Consider the following 13,418-nt stretch of genomic DNA (forward strand, 5'->3'; position numbering starts at 1 on the left):
GTTCTAGGGGCTAGCAGGCCCTCGACGGGGTTTTGGGGGCACCACCACTGAAGCTAAAAATAGATGAATAATTTCCTTGTAAAATATTGTAATTTCATAGTCAATCTGGGTCGTTCATTAGGCAAATGATCTGATGGTAGAAGTTATGTTATTTTATGGGTTTTTCCCCTAGAAGGCAACCCTCGGTTTATGTGAGGGAATTGTATTGTGCCTGTGTATTATTATGCTGAGCGATAAAGAGAGAGGAGATTTTGTGAGAGATAAGAGGAAATTATATAGGATATGTTGTAGGTTGCATCTCTTCATTTTGCTGGACAATATAAAAGGAAGAATTGGTTGTTTCTCCATGGATGTAGCCCAAATTAGGTGAACCACATATATTTGTGTCTCCCTTGTTTTATGCATTTCTATGATTTTGTTTCCACAATATTTTATGTGTTCCATTGTCCTATCATTTAATTTTCTAAAATCTACCTTAGAAGTTCTCTCTTTAGCTCAACGTCATCCAAGCAGAGAACTAGGAGATTTCTCTTGAACTTAGGGACATGGTTCTTCGGTTAGTGCAAGTTGAGGCCATCCTCTCCAAGGGAAAGGGATTGCCTTCACCTAGCACATTGGAAACACCAAGTTATGTTTCAACATCCAACTAATTTGTTTCATGGCACCTCTTTTGGTTTATTGTAGCATCTTCTCTTGGGTTTGGAAATTCATAGTTATCATGGACTTTCAATAGCATAGTTGTCATTTTGATGGGCTTAAGCTTATGAATTTGTCATGGTATGGATATATTTTTTGTGAGTTATATGTGAAAGTTTGAACAAAAGAATTGTATTTCTACCACATGTTTGGTTTCCCAAGCGATAGACTATGACCGAAACACATATGATGTGCATGTTGTCTCTTGATTATTTAATAGAATACTAATCCTACAAAAAAAATACTAAGAAATTAAAATATTAGTTCATTTGACATTTGAACAATTACCTATAAAAAATGCAATTCAAATTTTTCCATCTAAAATCATATAATAAAATAAGTTATTTTATACAATATGTTTATAAAAATACTACGCACAAATATAAAACATATTTTAAATTTTTTCATTTAAAAATTATTAAAAAAATACATTTAAAATATTTAAATTGGAAATTAATTTTAAAATACATATTCTTTTTTTAACCAGAATGAGTAGATTTTTTATATAAATATAGCACGCCCATTCGCAAACAAAACTGGGATTTTACAATTTTTTTTCAATTCTTCTAAACGCGGATGATACATCATTTGGTCTACAGTCTCGTTGCATAAGTGTTCTCTGTACATCGCACAAAAATTCCCCATTCCAATGCTCCTATAACTATAAATTCGACAAAACTGAAGCATTAAATATTTACATTTGCATTGTGCCATATAAAAATAGTGAGAAATACATATAAAGACTAAATATCCATTGGCGCTGGATTGTTCAGGTCTAGGCCAGTGGAGACTTCTTCGGTGCCCTTGTTCTGGTCCAACTCAGTGGATTCCTCCTCGTTTTTCTTGTTATTCTCCTCAACCTTGAGCTTTAGTTGCTCAATTTGTTGCCGCAGTGCATCCACTTCATCCTCCAGTTGACGAATACACTCCCTCTTTTCCAATTATCTCTCCTACATAGTCAGGTTCTCTTGCTGCTGATTGTGCATGTTGCGTTGCAATACAGCGAGGCCTTCCCTGAATTCCATGTGGTCCTGCACACAATTGATGTAGGTTCGCTGATTTCTCCTACCAGCTAGATAATTTCCCACTTGCGACCCCCCTGACCCCGACCTGCGACTGCCCCAAGAGCTTGACCAAGAACTATTCTCTGTACTTTGCACACTCGAATCCATTTTCAGACTTCCCAGAATGTCAAAGAACCTTCTGTCACTCCAGCTCAAATTCGAGATGCTCTTGTCCCACCGCTCCCGAAACCGACCATCCACCATCCCATCCACCTCACTGGCCTCCAACGAAGCCCCAAGGTCCTGACCCAAGACACCCTCAAGTTCAGAAGTTTATAAACATTCTCTCCAACAATAATCTTAAAATCGATCATATTCATACAGACTTTACTCTACGATTCTACTCTCAAATCTTCCTTGAGGTTCTAGACCAGAAGCCAATCCCAATTCAGCCAAATAACAACACCAAACCCTACAACGACACTGAAACCATCAACTCCACTCAGACCCGTGGCCCCCTGAAGCTTCCCACTCGAAATCTCAGGCTGATCTGATGCCTTGAGTTTTTTCCCTTCAACTCAGACCCAACAATTGGCCCATAATGACCTCAGCTTCTTCTCAGAGGCCACCTCAGTAGAAAATAACCTTGAACCATGAATATTGGACATACCATTATTCCTTATATAGCAGCTATGCAACTGTGTGATGAAGCAGTACTGTGTGAAGAAGCTCATGGAGATGAGATCCCAACGTACTTCCTTAAATTCCCAGTCGTCTGCCATGATTTTCCAGCTCTACTCCTGGTCCCTCATTCCCATCCTAAGCTTCCTCCAATGAGCGATCAGGGCCATTCTATGCTCTGAATTAAATGTTGCTCTGAAATACCCATTATCCTACAATCACCTGAGGTGGTGCGCCAACCTTGGCACCAAGAACTAGGGCCTAGAAATTGAATACACACGCAGAGGTCCCTTCCATGAACAAGTGTTGTACGCGAGTGACGATCACAGACACGTCGTGGGTGTAAGAAAAGGACGCGCCTGCCATGAGGCTCCATGATAGGCCAGGGCTCGTGTGGAGTGATGCGACAGGGCCCAAGGGGTAGGGGGATAAGATGGGAAAGGGAGGGGAACATGACGGTAAGGAGGCAAGGCGAGACAAAATGTGAGGGGAGCAACGAGGAAAAATATAGGAGGATGGTGGAGGGAAGGGATGGGGGGGATAAATAGGGAAGAGGGGAGATGAAGGGAAGGGGAGAGGAGGGGAAGGAAAGGGGGAGGTATAAGGGGAGGGAGGAGAGGCCAATTAGCCACCCTAAGAAATCTAAAAGAAAAATCCCCAATTCTTAAGTTTGTTAACTTCCTTGCAAGGCTAAGAGAAACCTCCACAATCCAGAATTTGTATCTCATCAACACACTTATGGGATGCTATTCGTGCCCACGATCTCATTCAGAATGTGCATTTCTTCTCTCAACTAGCATGCATGGTTAACATGTTTTTCAGCTTCATGAATATTTCCTTTGAGAATATGGAAGAAAGACACCAATTCGAAGGAGGGGATCAACCCTTGGGATCTCTTGATTATTTGGTTTAAGGTAGTGTTTTTACCTAATGAAGCATAGATCATATGCCTAATAATTATCATGGAGTCCCCTAATACCTGTATTGTTTTTATGCCCTTCTTTTGAGCCAATGTGAGGCCTAGGAACAAGCCATACACTTTTTCTTGGTTGTTGGTCTTCCATCCAAGCCCCCAAGCATATCTATATTCAATGATTCCTTCGAGATTAATGAGAATCCCTCCCCCTCCTGCCACCCCAGGGTTACCTTTTGACGCACCATCAAATTGAAGGGTCCATTTATTTGTGGATCTGAGCCAATCCACTATACCTTCCGAGGACAACCTCAGAATCCACTTGGCCCAAGAGGGAGAACTATGCCCCAGAGCCTAAGAGGTCGGGGAGCACACCCACGAAGCCAACCAAGTGGATTCAAGCTGATCCAAGGAAGGTTCTATATCTGGTTTATGCAGTTCCATACATGCTGAAAGGGCAGTCATGGCTATTACCCCAGCTGGGGGTCGGGACTTTTTAAATATTTCCTTTTTCCTTGATAGCCATATTTGCCAATAGACATACTTAGGAAGAGCAAACTATATTTCTTTAAATTTTCTTTTGGCCTGAAGGGAGCCCAAATAATATTTGGGCCAAGAGCTAAAGAAGATCAGGATGTCTGAAGGCCAGGCAGTTCTGCAGTATAGAGGCCCAAGGACTACAAACCAAACTTCTTTAGCCACATGAAAATGGAGAAAGAGGTGGGGGATAGATTCCTCCGCAGATTCACATAGCGAGCATCTTGAGGGGGAGATCTACACCCTCTTCTGAAGATTTTCCACAGTAATATTTTTTTTATGCGAGAGCAACTAGTAGAAAAAATTGACTTTTGGGATGGCATTCGTTTTCCAGATTTTTCCCCAAATAGATTTTTTTGGAGGTAATTGGGAGTTTAAGAGCATGTGCAAATACCCTTCTTTGACAGTATAACTGGCATTCTTCCATCCCCACTTGTCTGCCTCTGTAAGAGCTATGGGGGCACAACCTCTTAACTTCTTTAATAGATTATCTCTTTGGAGGAGAAGAGCCTCCAGGATATTTTCGAGCTTCCAGCCCTTCCAACCTCCTTGTTGGTTCCACTCTACAATCTGGCCCAGATTTTCCTCCCCCCTATGGCTCAAGAAGTTTTTAAGATCCACCAGGGAAAGGTCAAACTCCAAGGGATGGAGTCCCAGAATTGAATTGGAAAAAATCTTGGTGGAGGCTCCATTTCCTGGAATTTTGGTTAGATTTTTGGTGATAATGTCCCTGGAGGAGTTGATCAAAAACCAAATGGGGGGGGCCTGATCCAAGGGCCTCGTGGCATCCACGGTCAAATTGCTGAGATAGATATTTAGCCTGAATCACTTGGGACCACCATTGACTCGGATTTGTGATCAAACTCCAATACAGTTTAGCTCCCATTGCCATATTGGCTATTCCTGGGTCCCTGATTCCCAATCCCCCATGTTGTTTCAGAGCTCTGATTGTTTTCCAATTCACTAAGTGGTATTTCTTTGTTTCTGTTTTACCTCCTTCCCACAAAAAAAATTCTTATATACATACACATTTGGTGAAGCACACTCTTAAGAGCTTACAAGATAGTGAATGGATACAAAAGATTCATCAACAAAACTCACTTAACAAAAATTTTAAAATACATATTTTAACAAATTCTTTTGTTACCATTTTTATTTATATAATATAAAAAAATATATTATTTAATTTAAACATTTTTTTATTAAATTTATTTTATACACCCAATCATACTAATAACATCCTATTAATGAGTAAATCATCCTTATCTAACATTGAGATTAACCTAGAAAATAAATATATTAACAATTAAAAAAAAATAAACTTCCCTTTCTATCAATTTTTTTTTATTTTTTAATCAAATTACACAATTAAACTCTATTAAAATTTAATAAACTTTCCTTTATATAAATTTTTTATTTTTTAATCAAATTACACGATTGAACTCTATTAAAATTTATAAATTAAAATAAGGTATATAGATCATTTTTAAATTCTATTAAAATTTGTAAATTTAAATAAGAAATTCCACAACCACGTCACGAAAAGAGACCAGGGATGTGCAATGTAATTCAAATAGATCATGCTCTTGAGGATTATATGTATATAATATGGAGACAAAGTATGATGTAATTTTTTTAAATTCCTATTTGGTTGATTTCTTTTATTAATTTAAAAAATCTATATAATAAAAGAATGATTATTAAATTTAAATTTCAAGTCGTAGATGTGTTTATAAAGTGTATATAAAAGAATGATGATCTTTTAAACGAGTAATTTATAAATTATTTTAGATATTTCATTAGAATGAATCGATAGATAAAATTAGTGAAATTATTATTATTATTATTATTATTATTATTATTATTATTATTATTATTCACTTAGTTGAAATGTAAAAAATAGAAAATAGAAAGAATACATACACCATTCATAATGCATATTATTATTATTATTATTATTATTATTCACTTAGTTGAAATGTAAAAAATAGAAAATAGAAAGAATACATACACCATTCATAATGCACACAAATATTTTCTCTAGAAATTTTTTATATAAGAGAATCCAATTATAAGGTGAAGTCGTTTTACTCGCTTTTCTTTGTATGGAAAATGTATAAGGATAAAGAAGTGGTACTCTATATGGAGTTACCTAAGACCCGCGGCCTATATGGCTCCTATATAATCCTTATCCCCTTTATTTTTCTCTCTTACTTCCCACTCCCAACTACTTTGTTCAACTATGGAACAAAATATAATAGCAAGTAATATTACTCCTACTCCACCTGGTGGCCTAGTATATAATATAGCTTTATAGACAACTAGGGGTAAGGTTTGATTGATTCAACCCTAAAATATAATTACATGTTTGAACCTTCTAGAGTATTTCTCAATGTCACACATGGCTAGTCCCATATGCATGAGCAATAGGAGTTGACTTGGAAACCACTCATACCATGGTAGGCCAACTTGTAGGAGATATAACTTTTACATACAAACTTTATTTGATGCACTTTGTCCACCATTGGAAAGGTGCTTGATTGTAGAATACAATTGTGGGTCCTAGTGTAGATGAGAATTTTTTTATCGCAAAAAACTTCATTGAAGGCATCATAATACCTCTAGATGGTCTAAGACCCTAATTCATGAAACTAAGTCCCGTCGATAAGATGAACTTGCAAGATAATCCCTCTAAATTATGGATCATAAAGAGACAATTAATATTAGATTGATGTTAGTTATCCTCACCCTTTATCATCCTTCTACATACTAAGGGGTCAATATGATAGGAAAACCTTAATTAATTTAACTCGATAAATTTAGTCCTTACAAATCTTAAAAACTAGTAATAAACACATTATTAATATAAAAATTTAGATGTATTCTAACCATCCTTACCATTTGTCACTTATCCTTCTCCATCTTGTAGGGTTAATATGATGGGAAATCCTCTCTTAGTTAATTTAACTATGGAACCTAATTCCTTGAAAATTTCGAGAATTAGTAATAAAGACATTATGAATGTTAAAAGTCAAATACATACTAATTGTCTTCACCCTTTATCACTTCTCCTTCTTCCCAAGGGATCAACTTAATGAGCAAACCTCCCTTAGTTAATTTAGCTATGCGGACCAAGTCCTTGAAGATCATAAAAGCTAGTGATAGAGACATTATTAATGAAAAAATTACTCCTCATGTACATTTGATGTGTATGCAAATCTCTTTTGGAAAGTGGGATAAATAGACTTTTTTTTTACTTCAAGACATTAGGAAAAAATTATTAGACTTTGTACTAGTTGAAAGTATTGTCAATAATGCATTTTAGTAACTATAATATAAACATTTGAATATTGAAAGGATTTCATAGTAAAATAAGTAATTACTTAATGAATCGTATTTATGAGAATTAGTTGTTACTAATCAATTTCTCATAATTTTCAATATCTCGCTCAGCACCATTGCATTTAGCGCTCATTGCATTTAGAGATATTCACATATGTAAAAAAACTTGGATTGAAAGTAACAAAATGAATTGTGTAGCATCAAGCATTGTCTACGAAATAATATATATACTAAATTAAAATTTATGTAAAATATATTAAATTTATATTTTAAATTAATAATAACTTAATTTATTAAGGTTATTTTTCACAGTTATTTGGGGACTGCCACTAATAACATGGCGGAGTTTATGGCCTTAGAGCAATGCCTAGTATTATCACCTGGATTGAACCTCAGGTTGAAGGAAGGCAATGTTAGGGTAACCACAAACCATGCTTAGCCAAGTAGCTAGCCCTACTAGGTTGGGAGAGGGCTCTCTCCGTAAGGATCTCAGCCAAGATGACTAGATCAGGTAAAGTATTTTAGGCTAGGCATAGTAGCACAATTTTGGTTTGATTTTGAATGGGTTTTGTCAGATCAGGAGGACCTGGACAATTTAGGTCTAGGGAACTAGGTCAGAATTGCAGGGTGTTCAATGGGGCAAGGTAGGCATAGGCTTTAGCACTCAAGGGCTTGATGGGGTGAGATGCTTTAGATCAGTGAGAAGCTTAAGAAGAGCATGTGAAAACCATGGATCCTTCCTAGACTGCAGAAAACATGAAATGGTGAATGGTTTCCCAAGGCAAAGCATTGATGTAATGAATTTTGCCTATCAACTTGAAAACATTCAACTAGAAGAAATGAAATGATTAACGGAATACATAAAACAAATTAACATATGATCACAGAAGAAGAAATTGTACTAAAACTCATACCACATGGATCCCATAAAAATAGCTGCAATTCTTATTAATCTCCTGCTAAACTGCTTACAAAAGGTGTACAATCAAGGTCTGAGCATCCAGCTGAGTCCAACCCTTTACAATGAGAAAGAAGAAGAAGATATAGACATGAATTCAACCTCCTCCCATCCTTAGGGGTCGAATCCCTAAGATGAGGAGCTAATATAACTAATACTGAACAAGAAACAGGAATATAGGCATTTCAACAACTTGCCTCTAAAAGTGAAAAACTGATTCATTTGAGCTCAAACTGACTTCTAAAGCAATGAATCTACCCTCTATTACTATTTATCTATCACATTTACATGCCAAGTCATCATTTACAAAGTTAAATCATCCTCCATGAGAGAGAATCCATGAACATAGTCAAAAACTGGAAAAATAAGCATCCTGAGCAAAATCTGCCCTACGCACAGCGCCACTGGCCCAACGCGCAGCGCCACTTTCAAGTCCCTTTTGGAGGCCTTCCCGACATCCCAATTGAATTTGTGATAGCTCATTGGAAAGGTATTCAAGTCTAATTTCCAAAACACCTAAAATTTTTGCATTTGAAGCTCATTTGACCCCTCAAAACTTGATTCTCCCAAGACTGCTTCTGTGTGTCCAAAAAGTGGCAGAAAGGTCATTTTTATGGTGTTTTTTTGACCTTTTGGTGGACCCGTTCTATCCCAAAAACTTTGAAAATCTATAGGGTGCATGTCCTCATCAATTGGAATCCAAAAATTCAAACCATTTCTTCATTGGATGCCCCTAGGAAAAGTGCAGCACCACCAACAGTTTTCCTGTGTATAGAATTTCAAAAATTGGCAGATGACAAAAATTTCTCCAAACTTGCCCAAAATTGGTGAGAAGCACCATCATCAAATGTCCTGATGAGCCAAGGAAACTTCAGCAAGCATCCTAAGCCTATCATCCTACTTTGCCTTTCAAAGCCCGCCTTAGCCTAGTTTTCATTTTCTTGACCCTCATGTTGCAAATCTTGTTTTGGGTCCTGTAATGATAGGCCATGCGTCTGATCCTTTGATTATCTCTATTGGCCTTTTGTAGTAGCTTCTCAAGGTGCAAGTTGACTCTCTCAAACCAAGTCTCCCTATCATCTTCAATCTCTTTCTCAATAGGAGTCAAAGTGACTTGTGCCTCTTTGCCACTTTGTCATTTTACCTTGAGCATTTCCAGGTCCATGAGGACTTGTTTGTCACTCAATTGCTTGTTTTATTGCTCCAAATATGTGATGACATACTTGGCCCCCTCCAAATTATCTGCCAAAGCTTGTACTTGAGCCTCCTTTTCTTGTATGATGATGTCTTTTATTGTTTCTTTGTCCTGAGCCTCTAAGTCAAATATTTCCACTCCATGATGAGTATAACGTTGCTCCGACTCATCATGATCAGTCAATTCGAAGTCCCTTTCCTCCTCATCATCAAAACTCTGTTCTGGCATCTTTTCCTTCCCTTTGTGTAGCTGCTGCACCTGTACCTGTTGTGTTGATGAAGAAGGCAAAGCCCCTTCCACATCCCGTGGAGCTAGAATTTTCCTATGAGTTAATGAAGAAGGCAAGGTCCCTTCCATATCCCATGGAGAAAACACTTGCCTATCGGCAACAAACAATCTCCTTGTGCCCCTTTGATATGTCATGTAAACAGGCACCTCAGTAGTTCTAGTCTCCTTGGCTTCCTCATCTGTTTTCACCTGAATACTGCTAGAAGGTCCCCCTGCTTCTTGAGACACTGGTGGAGGAATTTGAGGACCCCTGAAGATGTCATGAGAAATAAAGGTCTCCCAAGAGATGTTGAGGAGATTGAGATGATGAAGCACAATCATCTTGATTAGGGAGTAGTGATAGAGACTGCTCATCTGCTGAGGGTATGGCTTCTTCTGGACAAAATGAGCCATCTTCTCAATATTCCTGAACAAGAAATAAGGGAGGTTTAACATCCTCACCCTGGTAAAATGCATGAGGAGCCTGATGTGATAGGTGTACAACCTGGAAAATCTGCCCTCACAAGTGAAATACTTCATGATGATTTTCATCATGGGGACATACTTGTCTTCAAAAAATCTGAAAGGAAAAAGTCTCTTCACCTCATTTCTGTACTGGGGTTTGATATAAGGCTCATAGTAGTGTTCATCCAGGTCCTGGGCCTTGTACCACTTCTCCCCTACATTCGGAATCCTGGTTGCATTTGAAATGATGGAGGGTGAAACTATGAATGTCACCCCAGCAAGAGTCACCCTGTTGTCCCAAAGATGAGCTACAAAAATTTTAGTGAGCTCAGGGTGGTGTTGAACTCTCTCTACCTGCTCACAAAACTCATAGCAGCCAAGATATCTGAAACATGTGACAACCAATTGAGAGGCCTGCAATTCCCTAAGGTTTGATGGCTCTTCTCTAATAATCCTAACTCCCTTGAGTGGTTTTCTCTACTGCCTATCTCTATCTGCTAAGGTGTTTTTTCCTGTGTTTTCCTCCTCCTCATAGTCTCGGTCCTCTCTGTCCATGTTTGCAAGGCTAGAGGTTGTATGGAGGGGATGAGTGAGAGTGTTTTAGGAGTGAGGGGATGGGAAATGACTTTATGGGCTAAAAATGAATTAGGGAGTAGGAAATGAGAGGGAGGGCTTGTCTTGTTTGAGAAATTACCCTTGGGGAAGAGGGATAAAGGGATGGAAATGATATGGAATAGGGGTAAAGGAATAAAGGGATAAGGGGATAGAGTTATGATATGTAGGGGTACATGATACGATGAACAATGAGGGTTTAGGGTTTTAGGCATCACTAGGGAGATTTTTAGGGTTTTATATTTATCATGGAGAATGATGCTTATGATGTTGATATGCAAACCAAAACTGCAGCAAAGGAGGTCAACTTACTTGTATGCAGGTGAGAGAGGGAAAATTTGAGGTTTGTATGAAGATTTGAGGCTTTTCTAGCCCTCCTGCACAACGCACAGCGTCGGTGCACAGACGTGCAACACCACCCTAGAAGCACAGCGCCAGTGTAAAATTACACTGTGGAAATTTTCCAGATGCGTAGCGTCGGTCTCAACGCACAACGCCATGTCTTCAACGCGCAGCGCCAACCTCGCCTGCCTCAGAAACACAACGTCGCTCTGCCAACGCGCAGTGCCACTCCTCCACTGCTCCAGAAGCACAACGCCACTCTCATTCGCCCAAAACTAGCTCAAGCTTACATCTTCTTCTCACTTTTTGACTCCTTACTTGCCAAATGAGAACAATGAACTTGAAAATGAAATGTGAGAGCTTAAATAGGAGTATATTTTGATTTTCACTTGAAAAACCCACTTTCTAATATTTCTTGTCCTTCAAAACTCTGTTTTTAATGCCTTTTCTTCTTTGTGTCTTTTTAGGGGGATAATGCTCAACTTGAACTGATTTTTGCAGTGTTTCTTTGTCTTGCAGCAAGGAGAGATGCTTTGGTGCAGCTGGGATCATTTATTACATATAGTGACTTAAAATTACATAATAAATACAAATAAACTAAAAAATACTATGTTTTCACCTCAAAAACATGTTTTTGAGGTGAAAATTACATTTGGTTAAAAGATAATTATTCAGTGGCTATGACCTACAAGCCATCATGCTTGACTTATTCATCATCCTCATACCCCTTTCTGACCTTTATTTACACTTTAAAATCAGGCTCTTGACCTTGGAAATGAAACCCTAAGACCTAATGAAAACATGCCCTATGACCTAATGAAAGCACGATTGCAAATTGACCATGAAACCATAACTAAAGACAACCTGAAGAAGGGTCAGTAAGTATACTCTATAAGGGAGAAATTGGATTTTCAAAAGAGAAGACAACCATCAGTGGATCAGTTTGGCATGACCTAATGAAATGATGCAAAACTTCCAGTATGGGACCCCTAAAATGCAAATGCAAAGAGAAAATTTTGATCCCTGACGGAAGTATGTAGATACTGACACTAACATTGGCCTTATTGGGGATGGAAGCTCCTTGGAGGTGTCAAGAACACCGTAGACCAAGTGCCTCATCCATTGGGCAATACGGTCAAAACAAAAAAGTGAAAAATGACTCAATACAAACTGAAAATTGACTCACAACCAAACTGACTCTAAACTTGACTATAAACCAAATCAACCAAACTTGACACTAATCATTCAAACTTTATAGCCTTCACTTCGAGCCCCAAGATCAGATGACAGTGTACTTGAAACTTTGCAAGGAAAATCAAACTGATATATACAATGAAGGTGAAGTAACTTTAGGGAACAACCTCAAAAGTAGTAGTGCTTCAAGATCCTTCCATTCACTGGCCCTCCTTAACATTCCTGACCATCCATTTCCTTCAACAAAAATGCATTATGTGCTCGATAAGCTGAGATTTTATATGGTCCTTTCCATAAATTGTCAAACTTACCATGCTTTCACTTTCCTCATTCTGTGCATCCCACCGCAACACTACATCTTCCAGCTGAAACTTTTCTGCTTTGGCTTTGTGGTCATAAATCTTCTGTTATAAATCTAGCCCAAGAATATTATAGATCAGATATGAAAATATAAGATAATGCAAATAAACCCGGAAATAATATGAAATGATTCTTTATTGATCAAACCCTTAAGGTAGGGAAACACCATACATTCACTCCTTAAGGAAGGAGAACACTCCACAAGCCATATGCATGTTCACATAATAATCCTTCACTATCTTGACATGGAGTCTCTAGCCTCTATATAGGCCTCATACATACAATACCGTGGGTCATTACCATGGTTTCCTCATACCATCAACTAATACCATGGGCCCATTACCTTATTACTAACTACTTGTGGTCCCTTACATGATATGGGTTAGCCACCTTATTTATTACTATGGCCCATCCCATTATTACATTATTACCTTGGGTACCTCCCTTGGTACCCCATATTATCCCCCCTAGGTATATAACATTCCACCCCCCTTAGCATGTTTCGTCCCCGAAACATGGGAAGAACACAAATAATAAGATCTACTCAAAAGAGTAGTCCACTGGTACCATGAACGTGCATCTAGCCATCCAAGAGAAAGGTGAACCCTCGATCTCGCTGGTGCCTCGCTCGCTTGAGATGGAAGTTGACCGTGGCAGTTCTTCTGTGTGTAGTAGGTGGATCGTCGCTCCTCGCTATCCGTCATACGGGGGTTGTTGTCCTTGTGGCTAATTAGTTGCCATCTTGTTGGTTGTTTTCTTGTGGGGTGATGTGAGTGATGATATGTTGAAGTTTTAACCCACGGTGTCTTTTTCTTTAATTCACCCTGCTGTGGTGCCTGTTGTGGTGTCTTC

Source organism: Pinus tabuliformis, chromosome 7 (assembly GCF_031772625.1).
Source record: "Pinus tabuliformis cultivar Carrire ecotype Pingquan chromosome 7, CPIR1, whole genome shotgun sequence".
NCBI lineage: Eukaryota > Viridiplantae > Streptophyta > Pinopsida > Pinales > Pinaceae > Pinus > Pinus tabuliformis.